Below are 25,370 nucleotides of genomic sequence, written 5' to 3'. Positions count from 1 at the left end.
ATTCAACAATATTCATTTTCCTATTCTGTACAGAACAACAGTTTGTGAAGGAAGTGTTATTTATATATTCTTGATTGCCCTCGGAATTTTTGGGCACTTTTTCCTATCTAAATCATTACCGCATGACAAAATTCAGCTCCATTTGCCTAGCAAATCTTCCTCGGCAAATTTCCAAAGTTTTTGTCCACCTAGAAGCATTGTGAAGGAAGTACCTTTTTTATATATCGAAATGACATGAAATTTATACAGTTCCTTCATATGCCAAAATTATCACCCTGCTCCAAATTTCAGCTCAGTCAAATTATCTATGTGAGCCCAGGTTCAATTTATATTTTATGGCCAAATTGGCATGTTGCAAAGCAAGTGTTATCTAGACCCCTCCTATTAGCCTCAAAATTTTTGGGCACTCTTTCATATCCAAATCATTGCCACATGTTAATATTCAGCTCAATTTTCCTAGTAAATCTTTCTCAGGAAATTTCCAAAGTTTCTACCTCGGGAGAAGCTTTGTGAAGTAAGTACTAGCTAGGCTTACCCAAATGATCTGAAAATTTACCAGCACATGACCATACCTATGTAACTTACCTACACCAATTTTGAGATCATTTCAATCATCCAATCTCTCTCACTAGTTTTCCCAAGTTTCTCTCCATAGAAGAGCATTGTGAAGGAAGTACTACTTTGGCATGTCCAAATGGTATCAGTTTTCTACAATGCTTTCATATGCCCAAATAACCATCCTCCACCAAATTTCAGCTCAATCCATTCATTATTTTGAGCCCAGCTTGAACATTCATATTTTTGTCTAGCGTGGTACTTTGCAAAGCAAGTACCACCTAGGATCCTCCTTTTGAGATAAAAATTTGTGAAGACATTCTCCTTAGTAGATGATCACCCTCAGCCAAAACTCACGCCCATTGGCCATGTGCATTTCCCATACCGCTAATCAAACACTTGGCTACTAATTCATCTTTGAGCATAGGTCAGTCTCCTCGTGAGATTCTTCTGTTGCAATTTTCTTCCTAGCACCTACCTGGGGAGTGCCCAACCCACTAGACATGCCTAGGCCTCCCAGAACACATGTCAACGCCAAGGTCACGCGGTGACCACGCGACGGGCATGCGAGTTTACGCGCTTTGGAGTTGTGGCCCTGGGCCACATCCAAACCTCGACGTATTGCCACCAAACCATGTATTTATGATTAAATAGTTACTTATGTAACTAGAAATGATTTTTGGAAAAAATAAAGAGCAAACAATAAGGTAGATGCAGTTCAAAATTGACCCGCTTCCTACTGAATCGGCAGAAATTTGTCTTTTTCACAAGTGGTGGATCAAAACTTTTGACACCAAACCATTTTGTCAATTATGCATTAAATATGGCCTAATATTTTATAAAAATGATTTGGTTCAATTTTGCAACAAATATATGGTAGGTCCTTCACAGAAAGAACTCAATTCGGGCACTCGGAAAATGGAAAATGAATTTTCCATGCAAAGAAAATAAAAGGTCCCTTAGGCAAAATTGTTTGGAATTCCAATATGCCCCCTTGTGCATAATATGAGATCATTTGAACAAACTATGCCATGAATGTGGCCATAAGGTTGATCATTTGGCTTGAAAGCCATGAATCTTCACGCATGATAGCTCATTTCTAAGAATACTTTTTTAAAATAATTGCCGTATTACAAGTTTATTATTTTCCCTGGTAACTTTGCCACATATAATGACACAATGCGAAGGTTTTCCAATTTTTTTGATATTTTTGCATTTTTATGTCCGTTTCAAAATGCGGTCAAAACAGCGGGAATGACCGTTCCTAGCTAGTGGTTGAATCTTGGATTTTTTTGATGTTTCTCTGATTAAATAGATACTTATGTAACTAGAAATGATTTTTGGAAAAAATAAAGAGCAAACAAAAAGGTAGATGTAGTTCAAAATTGACCCGCTTCCTACTAAATCGACATAAATTTGTCTTTTTCACAAGTGGTGGATCAAAATTTTTGACACCAAACCATTTTGTCAATTATGCACTAAATATGGCCTTATATTTTATAAAAATGATTAGGTCCAATTTTGCAACAAATATATGGTAGGTCCTTCACAAAAAACCTCATTTCGGGCAGTCGAAAAATGAAAAATGAATTTTCCGTGCAAAGAAAAATGAAAACTGCCTTTGGCAACATTGTTTGGAATTACAATATGCACCCTTGTGCACAGTATGATATCATTTAAACAAACTATGCCATGAATGTGGCCATAAGATTGATCATTTGGCTTGAAAGCCATGAATCTTCACACATGCTCGCTCATTTCTGAGAACACTTTTTTAAAATAATTACCGTATTGCAAGTTTATTATTTTTTCTGGAAACTTTGTCACATATAATGACACAATGCGGAGGTTTTCCAATTTTTTGAATTTTTTTTGAATTTTTTATGACCCTTTCAAAATGTGGTCAAAACGCCGGGATGACCGTTCCTAGCTAGCGGTTGAATCTTATATTTTTTTTGGTGTTTCTCTGATTAAATAGATACTTATGTACCTAGAAATGATTTTTGGAAAAAAAATAAAGAGCAAACTATGAGGTAGCTACAGTTCAAATTTGACCCGCTTCCAACTGAATCGACGGAAATTTGTCTTTTTCATGAGAGGTGGATCAAAACTTTTGACACCCAACCATTTTGTCAATTGTGCATTATATATGGCCTAGTATTTTATAAAATTGATTTGGTCCAATTTTACGACAAATATATGGTAGATCCTTCACAAAAAAACTCATTTTGGGCATTAAAAAATAAAAAAAATGTTTTTTCATGCAAATGAAATAAAAACTCCCTGTGCCAATGTTGTTTGCCAATCTAAGATATAAACTTGTGCAAAATATGACATCATTTGAACAAATATTTGCTAGGTCTTTCACGAAAAAACTCATTTTGAGCATTGAAAAATGGAATGAAAAATTTATGTGTAATCAATCATGACCAATTTAAAAGGTCAAAAGATCTTCAAATTGTTTGATGCGTTCTGATTGGTTCATAGGCATATCACGCGGATCATGCATCCACCACCGTCGGATGCTTCTGAATCGAACGGCAGCCCTCTCCCCCTCCTCTCTCACCCAAACCCTAACTCATATCCCCTCCTCTCCCCCGATCCACTTTCCCCCTCTTGTCCCACAGCTGCCATCCCCAACCCTCTCGCTCCCCCTCCGTCTCAATCTCTCGATCCCCAACCACCCAGCCGCCGCCGTCCTCCGTCCTCTCCCCCAACCCCGGCCGCCGGCGATCCCTCCCCTCCCCTTCTCTCCCACGGCCGCGGTCGAATCCTCGCTCATGACATAGTCCTAGCCGCATGGCACGGCCATGGCCATGGCGGCGGCCAGATCCACCCCTCCCTCATCCCCTCGCTGCCGCCACCTCCTCCCCGTCCTGCAGCGGCGCATCCCGCCACCACCTCCTTCCTCGATCGGTTCTCCTCCCGTCCGCATTCCCTTCCCCACCCCGTCTCGCCTGCTCCTTATCCCACCACGATTCACCCAACCAAACCAGAGCAGACCACAACACTCCACTACTCCTTCTCCCATCCCGATTCTGCCCCAATTCCAGCCGCGCCGCCCGCCAAACTCCTCTCCCCCAGCCCCACTGCCGCCGGCCGGCGACCCCATCTCCCCAAGCCCCTCCAGTGACCCTTCCCCGTGGGCGCCCCAAACCCTAGCCTCTCGCGGATGGGGCGACAGAGATGACCAGGGATCCTTCCTCCACGCATGTTCCAGCGAAGAATGCGCCAGATCCCTTCCCTCGTAATACATGGGGGATCTCGCCGCCGCCGCCACGGTGGCCCTTGACGACGGCGAGGTAGGAGGCGGCCAGGTACGCCCTCCTCCTTTCCCCGTTCTGAATCTCCTCCATAACCCGCTGCATCTCCTCCCATCTCATGTGCCACTACTTGCTTTGCTTTCTTCCTTCCATGGGTAGATGCATATCTCATCTCTTCTTGTTCTGCACGGGCCAGACCACGACCACGGCAAGCGAAAGGATGCACGACGTGCTGGACGACAAGGTGGAGATCCCGGACACACGAAGGGGCTACCAAACCGGTGCTGCGGCAAGAACGACTCTGCAGCCCATACAGGAGGTGGACTGCATACTGGAACTGCCTCACATTGGATGACAAATTTGGTAACCTACAGCTTAAGGGCTTGGCTTGCGTAATGTGCTGGCTCTTGGTCATCCTTGCATCTACTACATGTTTGCTGGAATGTACCTTAGACAGCACGCTTACTGTTGTCTTTTCATTGTTTAAGGTCCCCGTGCCATCCATGGAGGAGTTTCAGGAAGCCTACTCGACCTCTCTCCTTGCCGCGACCCAACCATAAAGTACCTTTCTTAACGTGATTTGCCCGCGCAGATTTTTAGTCTGTTTACACCTGAACATAACACTCTGTTTAATAAACCAAACACATAGTTTACTTGCAGCACCATACGGTGTGATGATGAATGATGCCAGATTTTTAGTCTGCTTGCACTGGAACATAACACCGTGTGTTTTATAGCACCACTTTGTATCACAGGACAATGCATGGTTTTCGTATTAAAAGTTTGAATGTCATATTACTCGAATGCAGAAATTGACCCAAGGTATCAGTTGAAGTCACGTTATCATCATTCAGTCTGTTGAACATAACTTACAGGGGTTTTGGTCCAGTTGGTGACTTGCTTAGCTTGCTGCGGAACCCGTAGAATATCTACTTTATGCTTTATGTACCATTCTTTGAAAACTCAGCTCCTCTCACCTTGTAGATTTTTTATTCTGCAACATATTTGGTTTTGTCATAAAATGATTGGATTATTCCGAATAAGTATAGTGTAACCTTCCAGTGTGAGAAAATGGTCTTGCGGTCTTAATTTAGTCTGATTAAAAAATCGGTCATGCTCACAAGCAGTATATATGCACTTGCTTGGTTGATTGTTACCAGTTTAGCTATACACAAACTGACTGACATTGCACAACAAAATGTAGTAGATTTGCAGCCCACTAGCACAAACTGACTGATAGCAATCCTCTCTCTCTCTCGTATAGAAGTACATGCTATCTGACGTGAGCAAAATTATTGCGTAAATACAGGTACAACATATGACTAATTTACACAATATACTAAAATTGGACCCCATGCATTTAGTTTCAGAACTTGAAACTAACCTGACTAGTAGCTTCTCTGTCTTCTAGTTTACAACTTCCAGGATATCAATCATTCATTCTCAAGTTGCTACCCAGCAACTACAGGACGCCTTGTTCTGGAATTTTCATGTTCTTTTTTATGTGTATATGCCTTCCTCTTCGATTTCAAGCTTGTGATTGAGGTTAATTGATGGTGGTGCTTGCGCGATGCAGATGTTGGGGATGGCGGAGAAGGAGATGGAGTATCGGGTCGAGCTTTGAACCTTTATTGTGTTGAATTCTTACTAGACACAGAACAAAATTCGGCTCACATGTTTCTTTATGCTCTGAATGTTCAACAGTTTTGAACCTTTAAGCTACTGTTTTGACATTAAGTGGATTACATGAATCAGTTTGATACTATTTTGGTGTTGCTTTAGCTTTAAACTAGTCTCCCTTTCTCATGGTCACTTGTATTTGCCGATTGTAAGGATTTTCTCCATGGAAAGAAAATATTAGTAGATTTCAAATTCTCAACTGATGCACTATGAACAAAAACTTATTCCCTGTTGTGGTGGGATTATTGCACTATTTGCTTGCTGCTGTACCATGGTATCTATAGGTTATTAGTATTGTTTATCCCGGCCATGAGCTTGAATGGTATAGTATTAGAAGAGCATCAGTTTAATTTGTAGCAGTGAGGTCACTGATTTTTGTTCTTTCATGCCATGGTACGATTATGATTGGAATGGTATCCACTTAACATGTTAGAATGTACTGATTGTTTGTGCCGATTCCTGGTCTATATCAGGGGTATAAGTTTATTACTTCCTATCTAGGTTTGTTAGCTATGGATGATTGCAGTGATGTTCTTCTAAATTTGAAAGATAAATGGCATGTTCCTTGCTCTCACCTATGAGTAGGTGTGATATTGTGTTAAGAGTCGTTTGTTTTGTAAGTTTTCATCACATGAGATGTTCCTTAGATGGAAATGAGTGTTATCAAGGAAATGGTTTTAGGTAAACCAGCACCTCTCATCAGTCTTTCTTACTCAGTGTTATCATCTTCTTGGTTTTAGGTGATGGACTCATTTCCCGCGGTGGTTTTGCTTGCGTTTTCCTGATGTTGTTTCGTGTCGGGTTCTGATTCGCTTTGCTACTATTATTTCTGTGGCGATGCAGACTTGTGGTGATGAAGAGCAAGGCCGAGAAGGACTCCAACAAGCCCAAGCGCCCTTTGAGCACCGTCTTAGTCCTCATGTGAGCCCCGGATTTGATTTGTTATTGTGGTTTGATTCGTGTTGTTTCTGTGGCATGGTGACCTGTCCTGACTAGGCTCGTTTTGGTTCTATTACAGGGACAGCTTCAGGAAGGACTCCAACTTCAAGCATGTCCCCATGGTAAGCATCTCAGTTCCCTTTGCTCCCACTCCTGTCTCCTTGTTCTTATTCAAACTGGTGCTGTGATAGTTTTCCTTTCAAATCCTGTGTCCTGATTTGTGTTCAAATCGCAGGTTGGCAAGGGCGGTGGTGAGAAGTGGAAGTATCTTGAGTGATGTTGTAAGTTACCCGCTCCCCCATCCCCTCTCTGTTACTGCTCTATTCGGTGTAGCTGCACCGTGTCATTTGCATATTGTTTGACCCAGTTGGTCAGTGATATTTAGAATTTAGTCGCTATGTAATTGTTGATCTACTTCCTATTCTCAATGGTTGTTCAAATTTATGGTTTGCTGTGTTCAAATGTCCGTTGCCTTGTAGCCTTGTTAGAACCTGTATAGTCTGTGCTCATCGATTCAAACTGCTGCTCGAATTTGTTTCCAAATCCGCCATGCCATTTCGCATGATTTGTTCAACTATTCTTCTTCTGTTAATACTTATCCTAGAATATATCGCCTTGCACCACATTAACATCTCCTCTGTTTGAATGAATTGCAGGAGAAGGCTCCCTAATTGCCAAGGCCAAGTACACCAAGAATATCGACACCTACAACAACCCACTGGTATAACATTCACGTCAAACACCTTCATCAGAATCGTAGCCATGTGATATTAACACAACATTGTGGTATTGATCCATGCTCTTTCATGCCTATCCCTGTTTTCGTTTCAGGTAGGAGAGGCGTCTGACGACTCTGACAAGTCCCAGTCTGAGGTGAGCGACGCAAAGCAGCAGGAGGGGGAGGTGGTCTCTAAAATGTCACCGCTTTCGCTCATTGCTAGTGTCACCGATTGATGATGGATAGTTGCCGTTAGTTTAGCTCCTTAGTAGTATCTCCTAGTCTTTCAGGCGGCTGCTGCTGGTAGCTATAGTCTGTTCACCGATTGATGATGGATTGTTGAATGTACTTACTGTTGTACCCGTGGCTGTTTAAGGAATACTTTTGTGTTGAAAGAAATAAAATGGTCTTGATACATGCTTGTTTGAAATCATTGTATCTCACTGTCGCTGGAACAACGCTCGTCAAGTTTGTGAATGTTTGCTATGGAGGCCCAAAATTGAAATGGACTACAAAAAGTTTGAGGCCCAAAAAAATAAATGAATCGTATAAGGCCGCGTCCTATAAAATAAAAAGGCTGAATTCTTGGTCTCAGCCCATGTAGTTGACACAAATTGCTTGAAAATATATATAATAAATGGGCTCGGCCCACAAAGACGGCTGAACTGGACCGGGCTGAATCTTGTCAGTGACCTTTCCAATTGGTCGTAATTTTGCCACGCTAGATTGCCACGTCGGATCCGACGTGGCCTGGGTAGACAGCCAGTGACCAAAACAAAAGGTCATGGGTTCAACGACCTTTTGTTTTGGTCGTAAACGTCTATGACCTTCTTAGAGAGAAGGTCGTTAATTTCAGTTTACGACCGCCAGCTTTTGACCTTCTGTTTTTGGTCACAAAAAGGTCACAAATGAAAAACAATGACCTTTCAGTGACCAATAGTCAAGGTCACAAGTTGACATATTTCTTGTAGTGTCAGGCAAGATGACCATACCCTCGAAATCACTTCTATCTTTGCTTGCTAGTTGCTCGCTCTTTTGCTATGCCTATGTTGCGATACCTACCACTTGCTTATCATGCCTCCCATATTGTTAAGCCAAGCCTCTAACCCACCTTGTCCTAGCAAACCGTTGTTTGGCTATGTTACCGCTTTGCTCAGCCCCTCTTATATCGTTGTTAGTTGCAGGTGAAGATTGGAGTTTGTTCCATGTTGGAACATGGATATTTTGTTGGGATATCACAATATCTCTTATTTAATTAATGCATCTATATACTTGGTAAAGGGTGGAAGGCTCGGCCTTATGCCTGGTGTTTTGTTCCACTCTTGCCGCCCTAGTTTCCGTCATATCGGTGTTATGTTCCCGGTTTTTGCGTTCCTTACACGGTTGGGTTATAATGGGAACCCCTTGACAGTTCGCCTTGAATAAAACTCCTCCGGCAAGGCCCAACATTGGTTTTACCATTCCACCTAGCCTTTTCTTTCCCTTGGGTCGGCCGGCTCAAGGGTCATCTTTATTTAACCCCCCGGGCCAGTGCTTCTTTAAGTGTTGGTCCAACTGAGCGATGTCCGGAGCTACCAGGGGCAACTCTAGGCTGGCCCACCCGACGTCTGGCTCATCTGGTGTGCCCTGAGAACGAGATATGTGCAGCTCCTATCGGGATTTGTCGGCACATCTGGGTGGCTTTGCTGGACTTGTTTTACCATTGTCGAGGATGTCTTGTAACCGGGATGCCGAGTCTGATCGGATCATCTTGGGAGAAGGAATATACTTCATTGATCGTGAGGGCTTGTGATGGGCTAAGTTGGGACACCCCTGCAGGGATTGAACTTTCGAAAGCTGTGCCCGCGGTTATGGGCAGATGGGAATTTATTAATGTCCGGTTGTAGAAAACCTGAAGTTGATCTTAATTAAAATACATCAACGGCGTGTGTAGCCGTGATGGTGTCTTCTCGGCGGAGTCCGGGAAGTGAACACGGTGTTGGAGTTATGTTTGACGTAGGTTGTACTAGGATCACTTCTTGATCACAGTTTTCTCGACCGTGCTTTTGCCTTCTCTTCTCGCTCTCATTTGCGTAGGTTAGCCACCAAATATGCTAGTCGCTTGCTGCAGCTCCACTTCATACCTTTTACCCTTCCTATAAGCTTAAATAGCCTTGATCACGAGGGTGTGAGATTGCTGAGTCCCTGTGACTCACAGATACTTCCAAAACCAGTTTGCAGGTGCCGATGATACCGTGCAGGTGATGCAACTGAGCTCAAGGAGGATCTCGATGAAGATCGTGTTTGTTATGATGTTTCCGTTTCCAGTTGATCAATAGTGGAGCCCAGTTGGGACGATCGAGGATCTATGTAGCTTTTGGGGTAGTCTTCTTTTATTTTGGTTCCATAATCGGACCTTGATTGTATCTGGATGATGTAATGCTTTATTCATGTATTGTGTGAAGTGGCGATTGTAAGACAACTATGTATCTTTTCCCCTTATGTATTACATGGGTTGTGTGAAGATTACCTCACTTGCGACATTGCTTTCAATGCGGTTATGCCTCTAAGTCATGCTTCGACACGTGGGAGATATAGCCGCATCGAGGGTGTGACAAGTTGGTATCAGAGCCTTCCCCGACCTTAGGAGCCCCCTGCTTGATCGAATCGCTAGCGTTGTTGAGTCTAGAAAAATGTTTTGAGTCATTTAGGATTATATATATCGGAGAGTTAGGAATTCTTTTTACTCCCCAGTCCCTTCGTCGCTCTGGTAAGGCATTTTGACGTAGAGTTTTGACTCTTCTCTTCTCAAATTTCACTAAATTTTTTTAGGATCACGCGGGTATCTTGGAATCGTTCTGATGGTTTTGTGACAAGAACATTGTTCTTGGTGCCTCCTGACATTTAGGGGTTGTGGCAGTGTCTCGGGGAGTTGAGCTCCAAGGTGTTGTCGTCACAATTTTATCATTGCAGTTCTGGAATACCTGAGTTTAGTTTCGCCGACATCGAAAATCTCTTTTATGCAGTTGTTGGTGAGATAACCTCGACGCCACCCAGTACTGGGGCGGGAGTTCGGGAGTATTGCCATAACTCGTATAACGGATGCTTTTTGAAGGTTGAGGTAAAAGATTTCTGAAGGTTTCTTGGTTATGTGTTGAAGGATGGATACAGCTGGATGTAGGATTTGCTGGTTTGGGTGAGATATTATGCTTCCCCTGTATCCCCAACACCTGATTGCATAACCAGAAAATTTCGGGAGTTTATAAGTGGGAATTCAAGTAGCTCTTAGGATATCTTTCCGACAGATGTATGATATGAAATTGGGGTTCGACGTCTAGTGGTCCGCCTATCCACGGTTGGTTTTACAATGGTCTCGTTGTGTCTTAAAGAGTCCTTGGCTATGCCGACTCGGGGACGCTTCATATGTCATGTGCACTGCCTTGTACATGATGGTGCTGTACGATCGAGCCCGTGTAGGCCCCACCATGAAAACTTCGGACGAAATCTCTATCATATGTTTGTTCCGGCTTATTTTGCAAGTCAATCTTTGTTTTGTTTTGAGTTGTGGTATTCGAGTTGCTTCGAAGTCAAATGTTGATTCCATACCTTCTCTAAATGGTGTTTTCATACTCCGATGTGAATACCAATCCTTCATGATAATCGAGATTGTCATGTTAATTCTTTTCAACCGGCGTGTTTTCTCTTCAAGTGGATCCGAACATTTCAACATCCGCAAGATCAAGTATCAGTTCTTCTCAATGGTGTTTGCTTCATTCGTTCCAAGTTGCCTTTGTTTTCCCACCCACCCACCCCCTTTTTCGTCAAGGACTCAGATTTCTTAATCAAGTATCCTTTTATTCATGTGAAGTCTCTCCATTCTTTTGCTTCATGTTCTTACCCGGTGATTCTCATGAAGATTCTAACGGAACCTCAAGTTCATCATCATTCATTCTTTTCTTCTCAAGTGGATTCAACTCAAGCCTTATGTGTTGATCACATACTATTTTCCTTGTTTCAAATGCTTTTCTTATGCCGATGCACCTCTTAATCATCCACTTCTCGCTATTCAATTGTTCCGGAGTGCTCAAGATATCCTGAAGATTCGTGTTTCCACTCTACATTCGTTCTAGATCTTTCGAGGATGTTACCTCATTCAAGCCATCACTTTTCAACCGGTGCAACCTCTCTTTTAAATCATTTTCAATGTTGTTTCTTTTGAGTGGGCCCTAACCCACAGGCCTTTTCCCAGGATCTTACCCGACTCTTCTTATTCTCCTGGAGATATTCTCAAATCTTCTAAAGTTTGACGTAAGAATGAATTTTCATCAGTCAAATGCCTTTCAACAAGATCTTTCAAAAATCTTTTCATCATTGGCTCAACCTCTTCGCTTTTCATTCTCCCGGAGTATCTCAATAATTCATGGTGGTGTTTCTCATCATCATTCTCTGCGTTTGAAGACCGAAGAAGAGTTTTACCTCCATATCTTATCCGTTCTCTCAGAGATTCGTGGTTCTAGTTCAAGGCCATCCTCTCATAATTGTTTTGATTGTGAGAATTCTTTTCACCTATCCGGAGCAATTCAAGAGTCTTCTTAGTTTTTTATCCGGAGTTCATCAATTCAGGGTTATTCATTCTCAGCTGTCAGTTATCATTCTCCAATCTTACCGGTGCATCATTCAAACATTCTCTATTTAGCTCGTGATCTGTTCGTTCTCAAGGATCTAAATTCCCTCAAGCTTCTTCGTTCATTCGTTAATTCTTCCTGGTGATTTGTGCCTTTTCCAATTCCATTTTCAGTTCTTACGGTGGTTCGTTCAAGATTCTCTTCCTTCGTTTATCGTATCAATTCATTCATTCTTTCCAAGCCTACGGTGGTTCGTTGAAGACCTTCTCAAGTTGCGCCATATCTATCTTAATCCTTTTCTTCGAGAATGAGTAGTATGCAAAAATCCGCTGCTTGTCATCAATTAAATTGGTGAAGGATACGCATAACGTAATTCTTATTCTTGTTCATCCAAGTGATTAATTCCTTATTCCGGAGGCTTATCAAATTCTCGATTCAAGTTGTTCATCTTTGCTTTTCCGGAGTCCCAAGCTCTCTCAAATATATCGTCACGAAGATCTATCTCAATCATTACAAGGTTTCACCTTGTATTTTCAACTTCTCTTTCTTTTCATTATCCTTCTGTTTACCGGAGTTCTTCATGTAGGTTCTACATGATGGTTCATCAAGGATTAAATTCCTTCTAGAAGTGTTCATTGAGATTATTTTCAGAGGAGCTCAAGAATTCTTCATCTTGCATTCCATAGTGCAATTGTTTCTATCGTATCATTGGAGGTGGTATTATGTCATTCTTGATAATTTGAGTTCATGTTTCATGATTCACATGTTGTTAAGAATGAGGTATTGTAAATCCATCAATCTTTTCTTTGGAGTTATCTTGGGTTATATTTCACCTTAAGCCTTCCCTAAGGATTGTTGCTATTTATGGTGCTTATAAATGACCCAAGTTCTTCATTTATCCTTCCGGTGAGATAAGTTTCTCGTCTCCTTGTTCTTATCAATCCAATTCTTTTTCCCGTGAGTGGCAGGTTTTCACCTCATAATTTGAGATGTATTCCACAAGACCATATCAAGCTTATTCTTTTCGTTGTTGGTTTTTCCAACAACTCCGTTCTAGCATTTGTTGTAAGCGTGCTCTCTCAAGATCTTGTTTTCCCTTCGTTCTTTCCATTCTTACTTTTGTTCCAAAGGCATTGTGTTGATACTCTCGTCAACCTTCTTCTTGTTCTTGTCAGGATCTTGTTCTTTTCATGCTTATCCATTTAACCGGAGTGTGGTGCCATTTTTACTCAAGTTCTTTTCGCCTTATCAAGCCTTGCATCTCTTTTCAACCGGAGTGTTGTTCGAATTTGTTCTTCCTTGTTCCTTTTTCCTAACGGAGTGCTTTCAACTTCGCTCACTCTCGTTGCATTCTTTCTTTCAATTTGTTCAACCTCTCAAGGCTAGTGGTTTCACTCGTTTGTCAAAGAAGCAACTTAGTTTTACATCTTCTCGTTCTCTTCCGTTTTTCCCTCCGGTGCCATTCTAGATCTCGGGACGAGATCCTCTCGTAGTGGTGGAGTGTTGTAACGCCCCGGGACCGATGTGCCAGGTGTCCTCCAGTTATTCGCTGTTGTTGCCTTGTCGTTGCTTGCGTGTCATGCCTTGCATATCATGTCATCATGTGCATTTTTTTGCATACATGTTCATCTCATGCATTCGAGCATTTTCCCCGTTGTCCGTTTTGCAATCCGGCGCTCCTATGCCACCCGGTGTCCCTTTCGATCTCTTTTCGTGTGCGGGTGTTAAACGTTTTCAGATTGGATCGAGACTTGTCATGTGGCCTTGGTTTACTACCGGTAGACCACCTGTCAAGTTTCGTATCATTTGGACTTCGTTTGATACTCCAACGGTTAACCAAGGGACCGAAAAGGCCTCGTGTGTGTTGCAGCCCAACACCTCTCCAAAGTGGCCCAAAAACCCACCTAAACCCCCTCCATCATCTCGGTCGTTCGATCACGATCACGTGGCCGGAAACCATGCTCAATTTGGACTCTCCTAGCTCCCTCTACCTATAAATATGGGGCCTTCCCCGAAATTTTCGCGGACAAACCCTAGATCCAACTCCCTCCGCGCCACCGGACATGTCCGCCCGTCACCGGACGCGTCCACCGCCGCCGCCACGTCGCTCCAACCAATGGCGCGCTGCCACGTCGCCCCCACTGCTGCTCCCCTCCACTCACGGCGCGGCATGTGTCCACCCGGCCTCCCCACCGCGCCGCGGCCCGTGGAGCCCATCCAGGGCCCGCGCGAGCTCGACCGGGTTCGCCACTGCGCGCAGAGAGCCTGAGCTCTCCGCTGCCGCCGCTCAAGCTCCCGCCGGCCACCCGTGCATCGTTGGAGTCCCGCCGCCTCGCCGGACCTTCTCCGCCGCCTCGCCTCACCTTCCCTGCCGCCCAGTCCTCGCCGGAGTCGCCGACCTCGCCCCGCTCCACCCGTCTCCCCACCGCGGCACCTCGTCCTTGGCCGGATCCGTCGCCCGGTGCAGCTCCCGTCGCTTCGGCGTCCTCCGCGGCTCGCTCCATCGCCAGCGAGCGCCGCCCGCCGCGTCCTGCCTCCCCGATCCGATCGGGCGATCGGGAGGAGGACGACGCCTCCGTTGACCCACCGCATGGGCCGGCCCAGCTCCCTGGCCCAGCGCAGCGCCAAGCCGGCCCAGTCTCCCAGCTCCACTCCCTCCGGCCCGATATTTTTTTTCGCGAGGGTATATATCTCTAAGTCCCCAGATCTCAGTATTATTTTGCATTCTTCATCGCATCATAACTTTGCACCCGTTGCTCCGATTTGTGCGTGTAGCATATCGAAATGTTCGTCTCGAAGAGTACATAATTTCATCTCATTGCATAATTTTCATTTGAGCTCATCTTGGTGCCCAAAATGCTGTTGGAAGAGGGCTATGTGATGATTATGTCAGATCTGTTTCAGCAAATGGCCTTTTGTCATTTTTGCCATGATTAATGTGTGCATGCCATGATCCTGAGCTTTACATGTGTTTTGTAATATGCCATGCCATCTTTACAGGGGTGTATGCCATGTATTTTTGTGATCTTTGTGGTGACTAGCACAAGCATGCTAAGTAGCTTACTCAATGATTCTGTTTTCATGGACTTAGAATTTCACTAAGTCCTTGCCCTGTCATTATTTTTATGCCATATGTTCATGTTGTTTCCTACTGATCCGTGCCTCTTTTGAGTATGATCGGTAAGGATGTTTTGTTAATATTGTGGTTCTCTATCCATCCATGTCTTTGTTTGCATTTATGGAGCACCCTAGCTTGAGTCAATCGAGCTCTACTTTTGCTATAAAATGTTCCTGGCCGATTGTTAACATGTTTAGCGATTTTGCCAAGCTTGTTGTTGTTGATCCGTGCATGCTATGTTGTTGTTCTTGCCATGTCTAGCTTCTATGCCATGTCTTCTTGATGGGTGTATGATTAGTTTGTCATGCAATGCCTTGTAGTGAGTGCATCGAGCTCGTAAACATGCCTACTTGTTAAACTGTTTTGTCATGCTCTAGTTTTTCTGTTGTAAGCGTGCTCTCTCAAGATATTGTTTTCCCTTCGTTCTTTCCATTCTTAATTTTGTTTTGGAGGCATTGTGTTGATGCTCTCGTCAACCTTCTTCTTGTTCTTGTTAGGATCTTGTTCTTTTCATGCTTATCCATTTAACCGGAGCGTGGTGCCATTTTTACTCAAGTTCTTTTCGCCTTATCAATCCTTGCATCTCTTTTAACCGGAGTGCTGTTAGAATTTGTTCTTCCTTGTTCCTTTTCCTAACGGAGTGCTTTCAACTTCGCTCATTCTCGTTGCATTCTTTATTTCAATTTGTTCAACCTCTCAAGGCTAGTGGTTTCACTCGTTTGTCAAAGAAGCAACTTAGTTTTACCTCTTCTCGTTCTCTTCCGTTTTTCCCTCCGGTGCCATTCTAGATCTCGGGACGAGATCCTCTCGTAGTGGTGGAGTGTTGTAATGCCCTGGGACCGATGTGCCAGGTGTCCTCCAGTTATTCGCTGTTGTTGCCTTGTCGTTGCTTGCGTGTCATGCATTGCATATCATGTCATCAATCTGGCATCATTCGCTGTTGTTGCGAGCCGCCCTCCTCTACGAACCTACGCCGCCTCCTCCTTCCTCAGCGCATGCCGCCGCTGCGTCAAGTCCCCTGCACCTCCCCTTGCCGATGCCATGTCCTTGACCCCCTGCGTTGCCTGCCGTTGCTGCCTTCTTCGAGCGTCACCGGAGTCGCCCAGGGAACCAATCCCCTGCGCGCCCGTTCCCGCCGCCTCAAGCTCTGCGCTCCTTCCCCGTTGCTCCTCCTCATGCCTCGTTCTGGCGTCATCGGCAACGTCCGACGACCACAGGCACCAACCTCCGCCTTCTCCCTGGTCAAGTTGACGCCAGGGCCTGCTACCTCTTGAGCATTGCGTTGGTTTTCCCTTGAAGAGGAAAGGGTGATGCAGCAAAGTAGCGTAAGTATTTCCCTCAGTTTTTGAGAACCAAGGTATCAATCTGATAACCCACAAGTATAGGGGATAGCAACAGTTTTCGAGGGTAGAGTATTCAACCCAAATTTATTGATTCGACACAAGGGGAGCCAAAGAATATTCTCAAGTATTAGCTGTTGAGTTGTCAATTCAACCACACCTGGAAACTTAATATCTGCAGCAAGTTATTTAGTAGCAAAGTAATATGATTGTAGTGGTAACGATAGCAGAAGTAATGGTAGCAAAAGTAATATTTTTGGTGTTTTATAGTGATGATAACAGTAGCAACGTAAAAGTAAATAAGCGAAGAACAATATATGGAAAGCTCGTAGGCAATGGATCAGTGATGGAGAATTATGCTGGATGCGGTTTATCATGTAACAATCATAACCTAGGGTGACACAGAACTGGCTCCAGTTCATCAATGTAATGTAGGCATGTATTCCGAATATAGTCAAACATGCTCATGGAAAAGAACTTGCATGACATCTTTTGTCCTACCCTCCTGTGGCAGCGGGGTCCTAATGGAAACTAAGGGATATTAATGCCTCCTTTTAATAAAGTACCGAACCAAAGCGTTAACACATAGTGAATACATGAACTCCTCAAACTACGATCATCATCGGTAAGTATCCCGATTATTGTCACTTCGGGGTTAACGGATCATAACACATAATAGGTGACTATAGACTTGCAAGATAAGATCAAGAACTCTCATATATTGATGAAAACATAATAGGTTCAGATCTAAAATCATGGCACTCGGGCCCTAGTGACAAGCATTAAGCATAGCAAAGTCATAGCAACATCAATCTCAGTACATAGTTGATACTAGGGATCAAACCCTAACAAAACTAACTCGATTACATGATAAATCTCATCCAACCCCATCACCGTCCAGCAAGCCTATGATGGAATTAATCACGCACGGCGGTGAGCATCATGAACTTGGTGATGGAGGATGGTTGATGATGACGGTGGCGACGGATTCCCCTCTCCAGAGCCCCGAGCGGACTCCAGATCAGTCCTCTCGAGAGAATTTAGGGCTTGGCGACGGCTCCGTATCGTAAAATACGATGAATCCTTCTCCCTTATTTTTTCTCCCCGAAAGTGAATATATGGAGTCAAGGTTGAGGTCGGTGGAGCGTCAGGGGGCCCATGAGGTAGGGGCGTGCCTAGGGGGGCAAGCGCGCCCCCACCCTCGTGGACAGGTGGAGGCCCCCCTGACATGGATCCTTCTTCTAGTATTTTTTATATATTCCAAAATAATTCTTCGTTGATTTTCAGGTCATTCCGAGAACTTCTATTTCTGCACAAAAATAACACCATGGCAATTCTACTGAAAACAACGTCAGTCCGGGTTAGTTCCATTCAAATCATGCAAGTTATAGTCCAAAACAAGGGCAAAAGTGTTTGGAAAAGTAGATACGACGGAAATGTATCAACTCCCCCAAGCTTAAACCTTTGCTTGTCCTCAAGCAGTTCAGTTGATAAACTGAAAGTGATAAAGAAAAACTTGTACGAACTCTGTTTGCTCTTGTTGTTGTAAATATGTAAAGCCAGCATTCAAGTTTTTAGCAAATATTATGAACTAAACATATTCACGATAACGTTTAGGTCTCATGTTTACTCATATCAATGGCATAATCAACTAGTGAGAAATAATAATAAATCTCAGATGACAACACTTTCTCAAAACAATCATGATATGATATAACAAGATGGTATCCCGCTAGCCCTTTCCGAGACTGCAAAACATAAATGGAGAGCACCTTTAAAGATCAAGGACTGACTAGACATTGTAATTCATGGTAAAAGAGATCCAGTCAAGTCATACTCAATGTAAACTAACAGTAATGGATGCAAATGACAGCGGTGCTCTCCAACTGGTGCTTTTTAATAAGAGGATGATGACTCAACATAAAAGTAAATGGTAGGCCCTTCGCAGAGGGAAGCAGGGATTTGTAGAGGTGCCAGAGCTCGATTTTGAAATAGATATGAATAATATTTTGAGCGGTATACTTTCATTGTCAACATAACAACCAAAAGATGGCGATATCTTCCATGCTACACACATTATAGGAGGTTCCCAAACAGAATGGTAAAGTTTATACTCCTCCACCAACAAGCGTCAATCCATGGCTTGCTCGAAACAACGAGTGCCTCCAACTAACAAGAGTCCCGGGGGAGTTTTTTTTGCAGTTATTTTGATTTGATTTGCATAAAGCATGGGACTGGGCATCCCGGTGACCAGCCATTTTCTCGTGAGTGAGGAGCGGAGTCCACTCCTCTTGAGAATAACCCGCCTAACATGGAAGATACAGACAACCCTAGTTGATACATGAGCTATTCGAGCATACAAAACATAATGTTTATTTGAAAGTTTAGAGTTTGGCGCATACAAATTTACTTGGAATGGCAGGTAGATACCGTATATAGGTAGGTATGGTGGACTCATATGGAATAACTTTGGGGTTTATGGAATTGGATGCACAAGCAGTATTCCTGCTTAGTACAAGTGAAGGCTAGCAAAAGACTGGGAAGCGACCAGCTCGAGAGCGACAACAGTCATGAACATGCATTAAAATTAATCAACACCGAATGCAAGCATGAGTAGGATATAATGCACCATGAACATAATTATCGTAGAGGCTATGTTGATTTTGTTTCAACTACATGAGTGAACATGTGCCAAGTCAAGCCACTCGAATTGTTCAAAAGAGGATACCACCCTATCATACCACATCACAACCATTTTAATAGCATGTTGGCACGCAAGGTAAACCATTATAAGCTCCTAGCTTAATTAAGCATGGCACAAGCAACTATAATCTCTAATTGTCATTGCAAACATGTTTATTCATAATAGGCTGAATCGGGAACGATGAACTAATCATATTTACAGAAACAAGAGAGGTCGAGTTCATACCAGCTTTTCTCATTTCAATAAGTTCATCATATAATCATCATTATTGCCTTTCACTTGCACGACCGAACGATGTGAATAATAATAACAATGCACGTGCATTGGACTAAGCTGGAATCTACAAGCATTCAATTCAAGAGAGAAGACAAGGTAATATGGGCTCTTTGTCAAATCAACAATAATGCATATAAGAGCCACTTAACATTTTAATTATGGTCTTCTCCTATCGACCCCCAAAGAAAAGAAATAAAACTATTTACACGGGAAAGCTCCCAACAAGCAGAAGAAGAACGAGAAATATTTTTGGGTTTTTTTTCTTTTTAGTCATTACTACTACAGGCATGGAAAGTAAACTAGCTAAAAGCTACAACTAATTTGTTTTTGGTTTTCTAAGGTTTATCAAACACACTAGAAGAAAGCATAAAAGGAAAATAAACTAGCATGGATATTACAATGAAAGAGTATGAGCACCGACAACTAGCAACGAGCGTGTGAACATCAATGTAATGTCGGTGAGAAATGCGTACTCCCCCAAGCTTACTCTTTTGGCCTAAGTTGGTCTATGGCCACGGCTGGCCTGGAGGATATCCAAAGTTATAGCTGGGGTTGTACTGAGATGCAGCGGCTATTGCATCATGGGTTGCAGCTTGGAGGCGAGCTGTCTCCGTCCTCCTCTTATACTTGTCCGCCTCCTCCCTAGTTATAACATATCTCTCTTTTGCCCGAGAGTCAAAGAAAGCAGGAGCAGGGAGAGCGACGTGATAAGTGCGTCGTCTGTCAAAGATTAGTCGGTACTGGAGGAACTGATCGTTCCCCTCAACAAACTGATGACGAACCATAGCCTCATAATCTAAATAAACAGGAGGCAACCCAATATCGTTCCCACGTATGGGTACATCAAGAAAATTAGCTAGACGGGTTGCATAAATTCCACCAAAGAAATATCCATTAAATCTATTATTATGCAACCTACGTGCAACAATGGCTCCCAAATTATAATGTTTATATCCTAATACAGCACTCCTGAGAACACTGAGGTCAGGGACGCACATGTGACATGCTTCATCCTTACCGTTTATGCACCTACCTATGAAGAGAGCAAAATAATGTATAGCAGGAAAATGAATGCTCCCTATGGTAGCTTGTGTTATATCTCTAGATTCCCCCATAGTTATACTAGCAAGAAAATCTCTAAACTCATATTTGCGAGGCTCACTAGTGCTGCCCTAGTGTGGAAGTTTACAAGCAGTGGTGAAATCTTCTAAGTCCATAGTATAAGAATTTTCATAAAGATCAAATAGGACAGTTTGAGAATTACGTGATGATAAAAATTCAAACCTTCTCACAAAGGAATCAGTGAGATAGTGGTATTGGTGGCACTTATCCGCCTTGAAGCTTTCAAGATCGGCATTACGCACATATGCATTAAATTCTTCCTTGATTCCCGCTTTATCCATAAAGTCTTCTGACGGTCATTCACAAGCCCGCACCTGAGCTTCCCTCGGTGGTTCATCATCGACATCGCGTATTGCGAGCCTCGGTCCTTGCTTCCTTGAAGGACCACCTTGGTACATTTTCCTAAACATATTTCTTCCTCTGATTTTTTTTTGAAATTTTAGTAACTTCAAAATAAAAGTGAACCAAACTCAACAAAATTGACAGCAACTACTCCTACAAGTGCCTAGAGGCAATATCATGCATCAAAACTACTTTTGACCATATAAATTTGACATGCAAGCTCAAGAACAGGGTCACCTAAGTAGCAAAAATATGCAATGAATAAGGCACTAGAACAAAAACTAATTGGACCATTGGAGGAGTCACATACCAAGGAACAATCCCCCAAAGCAGTTTTGTGAGAGGTGCTTTGAGCAAGGAGATCGAAAATGGCAGCAAAATGAGCTTGGACTCGGGTTTGAGCTGGTTGGTGGTGTTTGTGGGAGGAAGAAGGAGTGTGTGGTAGCTGGAATAAGTGGAGGGGAGCCACCATGGGCCCACGAGGCAGGGGGCGCGCCCTGGGGGGTAGGGCGCGCCCTCCACCCTCGTGGCCAGGTGCTTCCTCCCCTGCTATGTTTTCAGTGCCAGATATTCTCAAATATTCCAGAAAAAAATCATATTTAAATTTCAGGGCATTTGGAGAACTTTTATTTTTGGGGTATTTTTTATTGCATGGATAATTCAGATAACAGACAGAAAAATAATATTTTTTGCCTTATTTAATATAAATAACAGAAAGTAAAAAGAGGGTACAGAGGGTTGTGTTTTCTAAATTCATCCATCTCATGCTCATCAAAAGGAATCCACTAACAAGGTTGATCAGGTCTTGTTAACAAACTCATTCCGAATAACATGGAACCGGAGAATTTTCGAATAACACTAGGTTACTTCAACGGGGATATGCACATCCCCAACAATAAGAATATCATATTTCTTCTTGACAGTAGGAATAGGAAATTCAAAACCTCCAAAAATAATCGATGGAATATTTCCAGTAGAATTGATACTATGGACTTGAGGTTGTTACGTCCGAAAGTGTACCGTATGCTCATTACCATTAACATGAAAAGTGACATTGCCTTTGGTGCAATCAATAACAACCCCTGCAGTATTCAAAAAGGGTCTTCCAAGAATAATAGACAAACTATCGTCCTTGGGAATACGAAGAATAACAAAATCCGTTAAAATAGTGACGTTCGCAACCACAACAAGCACATCCTCACAAATACCGACATGTATAGCAGTTGATTTATCAGCCATTTGCAAAGATATTTCAGTAGGTGTCAACTTATTCAAATCAAGTCTACGATATAAAGAAAGAGGCATAACACTAACACCGGCTCCAAGATCACATAAAGTAGTTTTAACATATTTTCTTTTAATGGAGCATGGTATAGTTGGTACTCCGGGATCTCCTAGTTTCTTAGGTATTCCACCTTTAAAAGTATAATTACCAAGCATGGTGGAAATTTCAGCTTCCGGTATCTTTCTTTTATTTGTAACAATTTCTTTCATATATTTAGCATAAGGATTCATTTTGAGCATATAAGTTAATCGCATACGCGAAAAGATAGGTCTAATCATTTCAGCAAAGCGCTCAAAATCCTCATCATCCTTTTTCTTGGATTGTTTGGGAGGAAAAGGCATGGGTTTCTGAATCCATGGTTCTCTTTCCTTACCGTGCTTCTTAGCAACAAAGTCTCTCTTATCATAACGTTGATTCTTTGATTGTGGGTTATCAAGATCAACAGCAGGTTCAATCTCTACATCATTATCATTGCTAGGTTGAGCATCAACATGAACATCATTATTAACATTATCACTAGGTTCATGTTCATTACCAGATTGTGTTTCAGCATCAGAAATAGAAATATCATTGGGATTCTCAGGTGTGTCATCAACAGGTTCACTAGAAGCATGCAAAGTCCTATCATTTTTCTTTTTCTTCTTCTTAGAAGGACTAGGTGCATCAATATTATTTCTCTGAGAATCTTGCTCAATTCTCCTAGGATGGCCCTCAGGATACAAAGGTTCCTGAGTCATTTTACCACCTCTAGTTATAACTCTAACAGCATTATCATTCTTCTTGTTTAATTCATTGAGCAAATCATTCTGTGCTTTAAGTACTTGTTCTACTTGAGTGGTAACCATAGAAGCATGTTTACTAATAAGTTTTAGTTCACCTTTAACATTAGCCATATAATCACTCAAGTGTTCAATCATATAAGCATTATGTTTTAATTCTCTACCAAAATAAGCATTGAAATCTTCTTGCTTAACCATAAAGTTATCAAACTCATCTAAGCATTGGCTAGCAAACTTAGTAAGAGGGATTTCAGCTTTATCATATCTACAGAGAGAATTTACCTTTACTACCTATGTCGGGTTATCAAGACCGCGAGTTTCTTCAATAGGTGATGGATTAAAACAATGTATTTCTTCAACAGGCGGTAAATTAAGACCATGTATTTCTTTAATAGGAGGTAAATTCTTAACATCTTCAGCTTTTATAACTTTTTCCTTCATAGATTTCTTTGCCTCTTGCATATCTTCAGGACTGAGAAATAGAATACCCCTTTTCTTCAGAGTTGGCTTAGGAGTTGGTTCAGGAACTGGATCAGGAATTGGATCAGGAAGTGTCCAATTATTTTCATTAGTCAACATATTATTCAATAGAATTTTAGCTTCATCTGGTGTCCTTTCCCTAAAAACACAACCAGTACAACTATCCAGGTGGTCTCTGGAAGCATCGGTTAGTCCATTATAAAAGATATCAAGTATTTCATTTTTCTTGAGAGGATGATCAGGCAAAGCATTAAGTAATTGGAGAAGCCTCCCCCAAGCTTGTGGGAGACACTCTTCTTCAATTTGCACACAATTATATATTTCCCTTAAAGCAGCTTGTTTCTTATGAGCGGGGAAATATTTAGCAGAGAAGTAATAAATCATATCCTGGGGACTACGCACACAACCATGATCAAGAGAATTAAACCATATCTTAGCATCACCCTTTAATGAGAACGGAAGTAATTTGAGGATATAATAGTAGCGATTTTTCTCATCATTAGTGAACAGGGTGGCTATATCATTTAATTTAGTAAGATGTGCCATAACAGTTTCAGATTCATAGCCATAGAAAGGATCAGATTCAACTAAAGTAATTATCTCAGGGTCGACAGAGAATTCATAATCCTTATCAGTAACAAAGATAGGTGAAGTAGCATAAGCAGGATCATATTTCGTTCTAGCATTCAGAGTTTTTTGTTTCAGCTTAGTTAATAGTTTCTTAAGATCACGTCTATCATTGCAGGCAAGAAAATCTCTAGCAATTTCTTCATCCATAACATAGCCCTCAGGCACAACAGGCAATTCATATCTAGGGGAGAATCTTCATCATCACTTTCATCAATATTATCAGTTTCAATAATTTCATTCTCTCTAGCCCTAGCAAGTTGTTCATCAAGAAATTTACCAAGTGGCACAGTAGTATCAAGTATAGAAGTAGTTTCATCATAAGTAACATGCATAGCAGAAGTGGCATCATCAATAACACGCGACATATCAAAATTAATAGCAAAAGCAGGTTTAGGTGTCGCAAGCTTACTCAAAACAGAAGGTGAATCAAGTGCAGAGCTAGATGGCAGTTCCTTACCTCCCCTCGTAGTTGAGGGATAAATCTTGGTTCTTGGATCTCACTGGTAGAAAAAGGGCCTATAGTCCCGTTTCGTAAGGTCCTTTAGTCCCGGTTCCTGAACCGGGACTAAAGTGTCGGTACTAATGCCCCGACCCTTTAGTCCCGGTTCAATCCAGAACCGGGACTGATGGGCCTCCACATGGGCAGTGCGCAGAGCCCAGTCAGGAGACCCTTTGGTCCCGGTTGGTGGCACCAACCGGGACCAATAGGCATCCACGCGTCAGCATTTCTGTGGCTGGGGTTTTTGTTTTTTTTGAAAGGGGGGGTTGGGGGTTTTGGGGGGTTAATTTAGGTGTTTCATATATTGTGTTAGCTAGCTATAATTAATAGAGAGAAGTGTCCTCTCTTATGTCCGTGCTTGGTCGACGCTACGTACTATACATACATATAGAGAGGACTAGACACGCTGGCTAGCTAGTAAGCAAACGAAGGAAACAGAAGATCGTGATGAACATATATGCATACAGAGAGAAGTGATATCGACCACCTCTCTTTCTCCGAGAGATTGGTCGAACAACAAGTTCTCGTATATCTATCTGACACTATCGGCTACATATATACAGTAATTATCTCTTACAAATATAATCATACGGACTCAGGGTCAACATAGAATTCTCCGTCTTCAGGGATCACGTGGTCAAGAAAGAATGCCGCCAATTCCTCTTGAATTCCTCGCATGCGAGCTGGTGCTAGGAGTTCATCCCACTTCCGAAACATCTAATTTAAAGAAGGGGGTCAATACATATATATATGAATGAATGAAACTCAACACAAATGATGGTAATAAAATAAAATTGTGAATGTTGTTATTTACGTACTTCATATTGTTCGTCAGTGTAGCCCCGCTCACAGGTCGTGTGGCGGATGGACTCGCAAACATAGTATCCACAGAAATCATTCCCTTGTTCCTACCACAACCACTTTACAAGAAATAAAGGTTAATCAAACTAATAAGCAAGAATTCCAAATGGTATTGATGAAACTAGCGCTTGAATGACTAGTAGATGCGCTTAAAATGCTACTGTAGCTAGTACTT

The 25,370-nt window shown here is 42.4% G+C and overlaps 2 long non-coding RNA genes across 2 annotated transcripts; both read left to right on the top strand.

Annotated features, from left to right (window-relative positions):
- Window positions 1-4,122: 4,122 nt before the first annotated feature.
- On the top strand, window positions 4,123-5,582 carry LOC125548538. The gene is made up of 3 exons (XR_007301112.1): window positions 4,123-4,181; window positions 4,307-4,379; window positions 5,395-5,582. It is a non-coding gene; the product is annotated as an uncharacterized LOC125548538 (long non-coding RNA).
- A 931-nt stretch (window positions 5,583-6,513) lies between these two features.
- LOC125549617 lies at window positions 6,514-7,133 on the top strand. Its single transcript, XR_007301405.1, has 3 exons — window positions 6,514-6,559; window positions 6,673-6,718; window positions 7,094-7,133. It is a non-coding gene; the product is annotated as an uncharacterized LOC125549617 (long non-coding RNA).
- Window positions 7,134-25,370: the final 18,237 nt, after the last annotated feature.

Source organism: Triticum urartu, chromosome 3 (assembly GCF_003073215.2).
Source record: "Triticum urartu cultivar G1812 chromosome 3, Tu2.1, whole genome shotgun sequence".
Classification (NCBI taxonomy): Eukaryota; Viridiplantae; Streptophyta; class Magnoliopsida; order Poales; family Poaceae; genus Triticum; species Triticum urartu.
Note: the sequence above shows the minus strand (reverse complement) of the source record. Positions and strands in the feature narration are given on the sequence as shown.